This window comes from Rattus rattus, chromosome 2 (genome assembly GCF_011064425.1).
Source record: "Rattus rattus isolate New Zealand chromosome 2, Rrattus_CSIRO_v1, whole genome shotgun sequence".
In the NCBI taxonomy this organism is placed as follows: domain Eukaryota; kingdom Metazoa; phylum Chordata; class Mammalia; order Rodentia; family Muridae; genus Rattus; species Rattus rattus.
The window spans coordinates 80,777,032-80,783,931 of NC_046155.1; the positions used below are offsets into that span (position 1 = coordinate 80,777,032).

A 6,900-nucleotide genomic window follows, 5' to 3' on the forward strand; every position below is an offset into this window, starting at 1 on the left:
AAAATTTAGTGTAGTCCTTAGCTACACAGCAAGTTTGAGATGGCCTACATGAGATGCTGTCTTCAGAGAGAGAGAGAGAGAGAGAGAGAGAAAGAGAGAGAGAGAGAGAGAGAGAGAGAGAGAGAGAGAGAGAGAGCCCACCAGGGAGGAGAGCAGACAGACAGACAGACAGAGACACAGAGACAGAGACAGAGACAGAGGAGGGAGAGAGAGAGAGAGACAAAGAAAGTGAATTGGAGAATCAGAAAATTAAAACCACTACAAACCAGAACATTTTGATGAAAGAGAATACTTGGGCAATCAAACCAGAAATGACGGTGCATGCCTGTATCCCCACCACTTTAGAGACTGAGGGAGAAGACTATGAGGCAAAGGCCAGATGGACTATATAGTGAGTTCTAGGATGGGCGAGCTACATAACAAGGCAGTGTCTCTTTTTTAAAAAATCAATCAAAGAGCAAGAAACTTCTTACTCTTTTCCTCTCTGGTTAAGGTGCTCCTTGTCAAAAGTTCTTTGCTTCATACAAGGTCATAAGGTAGATGAAGTCAATGTTGAGCACAGCTGTGGAGTTGTTCCGTTCTTAGTTTATTAGCTTTCTAAGCTCGAGACAGTGGGCATTGAGCCCCACATCCTAAACATGCTAAGTTAACTACATGCCCATCTCAGTGTTGAAGCCTTTGGTAAGAGTTTGAGATGTTTCAGAGTGTGTTCAATTCTTCCCTTGGCTTCTTTTCTCAGTGTTTGTTGTTTGTACCTATAAAGGCTATTGGGTTTTGTGTGTTAATTTTGTGTCCTGTTACTTTTGTGGTTATATTTAACAGCTGTAGTATTTTTCTGAAAAAGTCTTTAGGATATCTTTGAGACAAGGTTTTACTTTGCAGCACCTCTAGGCTGGCCTTGAACTCATGGTGGGGATTCTTCTGTCTCAGTCTTTTAAATACTGGATTATAGGCATGAGCTACTATGTCCAGACCTCTCTTCTACTGAAGTAAAGAGTACTTTTCGGGGGCTGGAGAGTTGGCTCAGTGGTTAAGAGCACTAGCTGTTCTTTCAGAGGTCCTGAGTTCAAATCCCAGCCACCACATGGTGGCTCACAACCATCTGTAATGAGATCTGATACCCTCTTCCGATGCATCTGAAGACGGCTACATGCAGTGTACTTATATATTATGATAAATAAACAATTTTTAAAAGAGTACTTTTTCAGCACATACACTAAAATTGGAAGCAGACAGAAAGGATTAACAAGCTCCCTGCTCAAGAATAACATGAAATTCTATAGAGTGTCCCATATCTTTAACCTTAAGGAGCAGGTATATGGTCACTTTGACAGGGGAGAACAAGGACCAGGCAGAAGTTTGTTGTTATTGTTGTTGTTGTTGTTGTTGTTGTTGTTGTTGTTGTTGTTGTTTCAGGCCCCAGAGATGGCTCAGCTGGTAACTGCTTGCCCCCAAGCCCAGCCTTCTGGGTTTAGCCTACTTCTACCATGTGGGTAAAAGGAGAACAGACTTCTGCTAGTCGTTCGCTGACCTTCACAAGTGCATCATAGTATATATACAGATCTAAGACACAGACATGCACACAAACAAAATAAAGGTTTTTAAAAAGAGAGAACACTTGCATTTATCACCATTACCACAATCCATATCACTACAACTTTTCGTATTCTCAAACAAAAACTATCTAAATGTCACTTGTCATCTCTCCTCCCCTCACACCTTGACAACTGACATTCTGCTCTCTGTGTCTAGGAATTTGACTCCAAGTGTCTCACATAAGTGATATCAAAGTGTTCTTCTATAGCTGGCATTTTGCTCAGTATAGTGTACTTATACTTCATCTGTACTGTAGCGTGTGACAGAATGTCATGCCTAAGGCTGAGTAAAATTCAAACACATTGTTTACCCATTCATCTGTCATCTTCCCTACTCCACACCATACACCCAGCCCTATAACATCTTTGTTATCAAAAACAAATCAGCGTTTGCACCAGGACCCAGGAGACCTAAAGTCTAGTTACTTCATTTAAATAACTGGCAGTTTTATTTGTATAAATGGCAATGAGGGGCTTGGATATGGCTCAGTTCGCCTTACATGTATAAGGATCTGAGTTTGAGCCTTAGGACACACATAAAAAGCCAGTCACAGCAGTACATGTCTGTGATCAGCTCCAGGGAAGCAGAAGATACTGGAGGTTTACCCAACAGTTAGGTTCCAGGTTCAGTGAAGGATTCTGTGTCAAAAATAGATGATGGTAGGTAGGTAGGTAGGTAGGTAGGTAGGTAGGTAGGTAGGTAGGTAGGTAGGTATGTAGGTAGATTAGATAGGTAGATAGATAGATAGATAGATAGATAGATAGATAGATAGACAGACAGACAGACAGACAGACAGACAGACAAATGGAAAGTAAGAGAAGAAGACAATACTGACCCCTGGCTACCATACATACACAAACACATCCATGTGCACCCTCACACACATGTACACACATCCGCACAAAAAGGTAATTAAGAAAACAATTCTTGACAGTCATGTGCTTGCTTTCATTAGAGAATCATAAACCCTTAACCATTTCCTCACTCTAATATAAATGTATCTGTTCTCAGACAATCCATAGGAGAAGTGGGAAAGTGTCTTCACTATTTCAGAGTTCCACAACACCCACAGAATGAGAAAGAACTACTTCCAAATTAGCACATTACGGTGGCAACGTTTACAAGGGAAGATGGTGGTATTTTAAGAACTGTATAGAACAAATTATCAGATTCTTGTGACCCAAAATAAAATCCTTTCCCTTTGTCATCCATGCCTATCACATGCAGGCACACATGCATGCATGCTCATCATCTATTTCATAGTGTGACGCTTACCCAGTCCATTGTGAAGCATCTAGGAAGAACTCAGGAAACAAAACATGTGGAAAAGACTTATTTCTGCCTCATAGAATCCTAGATGTAGGTCACAGCCTACTCATCCAAGAGAGTCCCTTCCCACGCCCCTGCGTGGGTAGTACCTGTCACTTAAAACAATGACAGCATGTACTTGGTGCCAGGCACTGTGCTGAGTGTCTTACATGTGTCCTTTCTTTCAATCCTCGGGACCCTGGTGCAATTGTTTCTCTTATCCCCACCTTTTTCCTGCAGCATTCCCCAAGGCACCTCAAGTTTCCACTGCTAAAGGAGGTTTTAAACCTGGCAGTCTTACATCACCGACACTCTGCTGCCTCCTAGTGCTAGCACCCACCCTTAACTAAGTATATCTGAGAGTCCTGAGATACTTTGTACAGTCTGCTGTGGTAATCTGTAAGAAAAGATGACATTTCCTGATAGTGTCGCATCTATGAGAAAGAAAGAAGCAAGGGGACACCCCAAGAAAACCACAAGAACAGGTGCTGTTTTCAGCTCTGTGTTTTCAATGATAACTTGCCGTCTTCAGGGTAGGATGAATTTTGACAATTGTATGCAAGTGTGTGACCTCCACCATAAGTATCAAAACTTAGAAAACTCCTTTGCCTCTTGGTAATCAACATGCGAGTCCAGGCTACAGCAGTCCCTTCTGTGTCTTCTGTGCTGGCAGGCTTGCCTTCTCCAGGGTATCGTGTAAATGGAATCATACAACACGGTCTTTTGCATCTGACTTCTTGTACTTAATGTGCTTGCCACTCAGTAAATACCCTTTCTATTGCTGTGTGGTAATTCATGACGAAGATGTACCATAACTGTGTGTCAGCACCACAGCTGTGTACCAGTCAGAGGGGATCTAGGCTGTTCCTGTCAGTCTTTGGCACATGAATGATGGTGTCGTGGTGCTTTACATGAGTGTTTTGTATGAACGTGAATTCTCATCTCTTGAGCAAGTTAACAGTGACATTTCTAGGTCAAATGTGAAATGTATATTTGCTTACAAGAACACTTCCCATTTTTCAAAGCATCTATATCACCTTAATTCATACTGAGAATGTATGTGTTTGGGGAACCCCAATCTTTCTCAGCATTTGATTTGTTGTCAGTTTTTATTTCATGGGATCCTAGTTCTTTTTTTCCAACATAATATTTTTATTGATTACTTAGGAATTTCACATCATGCACCCTGATCAAACTCACTTCCCAGATTCTCCCAGGTCTGCTCCCCAACTCTTGTGACCCCACCCCCACAAAAAAATGAAGAAGAAAGAATTTCAATTTGTGTTGGTCATATACTCACTAGAGCAGGGTCAAATTCCCAGAGGCCAACCTCTTAAAGAGTTCTCGCCACCCACACCCCTGCCAGAAGCCATCAACAATGGAGAACTACACTTCAGCATCCTCATCACAATTTGTAAGAGTTTTCTTAGTTGACTTCCTGTCTAGGTTGTAACTTTTGGGGATAGGGTGTTAGAGGTTGTCACAGAAGCCTTCCATGTCCCTCTTTCTCAACTGTGACTCTTCAGTCATCGATAACACCACTGCAAAGGTAGCTTCTTCGATTTTTACAGTCAGGGGGAAATGCAGATCATAGACTTACACATAGGATCTGGCAACAGCACAGCCCAAGGGTATCCACATAGTCTCTGGCGGTAGTACAAACCATGGACAACCTCACAGCCCTCTGTGGCAGCACAGGCCAAAAACATCAACATGGCCTCTGGGCAACGTGGGTCACAGACACCAATATGGTTCCCAGTGGCAGCCCAGCCCCTGGACATCAACATACCATCAGCAGTAAGGCAAGCCACAGAGGATTATAATTCTTACACAGTGCTATCTCATTACTGTTTAGTTTCCCATCTTCCCAATGAGCAATAAGGTTAAGCACCTTCCAAGTTCTATGTATCTTCTTTGATGAAATGTCTATTCAAATCTTTACATGGTTTTTGTTTGTTTTTCTGTCCAGCCCTGATTGTCCTGGAACTCACTCTGTAGACCGGGCTGGCCTTCAACTCACAGAAAGTCACTGCCCCTGCCTTCCAAGTGATGGGACTAAAGGCACAGGTGCCACCACTGCCTGGCCTCTTTATATTAAATTTAATTGTCAATTCAATTGAATTTAGAGCCTTTTATTATTCCAAAAAGTCCTTTATCACTAGGTATTTTGTAAACATTGCCTTCGAGTTTGTGGATTATGTTTTTCTTTTCTTAACATTGTCCAAAAGAGTCTAAATTTTGTGATTGTTTTATGAATTATAAAAACCTATAGTGGGGCTGGGGAAATATTGTAGACAGTAAACAACTTGCTTTCAGGAATGAGGACCTGAATTCAGTCTCACACAAACTTATTTTAAAAAAATAAAACTTAGAGTGGAACATGTAAGAAAGAGCAAATCACAGTAAAAGTTCTTGTGTGTGCAATTTACAACAAAAGATATGTGTATCCAGGTGTAATGGCTCACGCCTGTATCCCAATACCCAATACACTGTGGATGGTTGTTATTGGTTTAAAGCCAGCCTGTACTACATAACAAGTCTCAGGCCAGTCTGGGATACAAACTTAAACACTGTTTCACAAAAAAAAGTTAAATTTAACTGGATTTATGAATGTATTTATTTCTATGCTGAAGAGTTCAAGGGGAACTCATATATGCTAGGTCAACCACAGAACTAGACGCCCCCTCCCCAAGCTCCTGATCAATTTGTTATAGATCATGTTTCAGGAGTTATAATAAAGTTTTACTGCTGGTTACTTTTCCTGATGCTGTGACCAAATGTCTAACAGAAAGCAGCTCAGAGTTTATGCCAACTCACAATTTGAGTGGGTAGACTCATGACAGAGAATGACTGAGAAGCAGCTGGTCACGCTGTTAAGTGAGGAAGAAGAGAAAAACAGTGGTCCTCTAACACCTTATTTCTCCCTTTGTATTCAGCTGGAAATCTGGACTGGGATGGTGCTGTGCCCAGACTCAAGGTGGTTTCTCGTCCTCCAACTATACTCCTCTGGAAACACCCTCACAGACCTACTGAGAGAAATGTCTCCTCGGTGACTCCCAATCTGATCAAGACAATGAAGAGAATCATCACACTTTTATATTAAATATAATGGAGCATGTGTAAGCCTCACTGTGTAACCCTGGCTGGCCTTGAACTTGCTTTATAAAGTAGACTAGCCTCAAACTCAGAGATCATCCTGCTTCTGCCTCCGAGTCATGAGATCAAAGGTGTGCACACCCAGCTCCTTTCCCCATTTTTAAATAAAGATATTTGTTTTTATACATCTGGGTTGAATTTGTTATATGTTTTAGCTATCAGCCCTTCTTGGGTGCATGGTTTGCAAATATTTTCTCCCAGTATATGGAATGTCTCCATTCTGTGTCCTTCAGTGTGCAGAAATGACTCAGCCTTATATAACCCACTTCTTCATCCTGTTTTCTTTCTTTTTTTAATTTTTTATTATATATTTCTTTACTTACATTTCAAAGGTTATTCCCCTTCCTGGTTTTCTTCCATAAGTCCCCCCCATCCCCTCCCCTCCCCCTCCCCATATGGGTATTCCCCCTATACATCCCCCTTATTGCCCTCCCCCATATTCCCCTGCACTGGGGGTCCAACCTTGGCAAGACCAAGGGCTTTCCCTTCCACTGGGGCCCCAACATGGCTATTCTCTGCTACATATGCAGTTGGAGCCCTGGGTCAGTCCATGTGTAGTCTTTTCATAGTGGTTTAGTCCCTGGAAGCTCTGCTTGGTTGGCATTGTTCTTATGGGGTTTCAAGCTCCTTCAACTCTTTCAATCCTTCCTCTAATTCCCCCTAAGGGGGTCCTGTTCTCAGTTCAGTGGTTTACTGCTAGCATTGACCACTGTATTGGACATGCTCTGGATGTGTCTCTCAGGAGAGATCTATATCCGGTCCTTTTCCGCATGCATTTTTTTAGCTTCATCAATCTTATCTAGTTTCGGTGGCTGTGTATATATATGTATGTATGTGTGT

At 41.9% G+C, this 6,900-nt stretch overlaps 1 non-coding gene across 1 annotated transcript; it reads left to right on the forward strand.

The window, feature by feature from the left end:
* Positions 1-1,196: 1,196 nt before the first annotated feature.
* LOC116894892 lies at positions 1,197-1,299 on the forward strand. The gene has a single exon (XR_004387098.1). It is a non-coding gene; the product is annotated as a U6 spliceosomal RNA (small nuclear RNA).
* Positions 1,300-6,900: the final 5,601 nt, after the last annotated feature.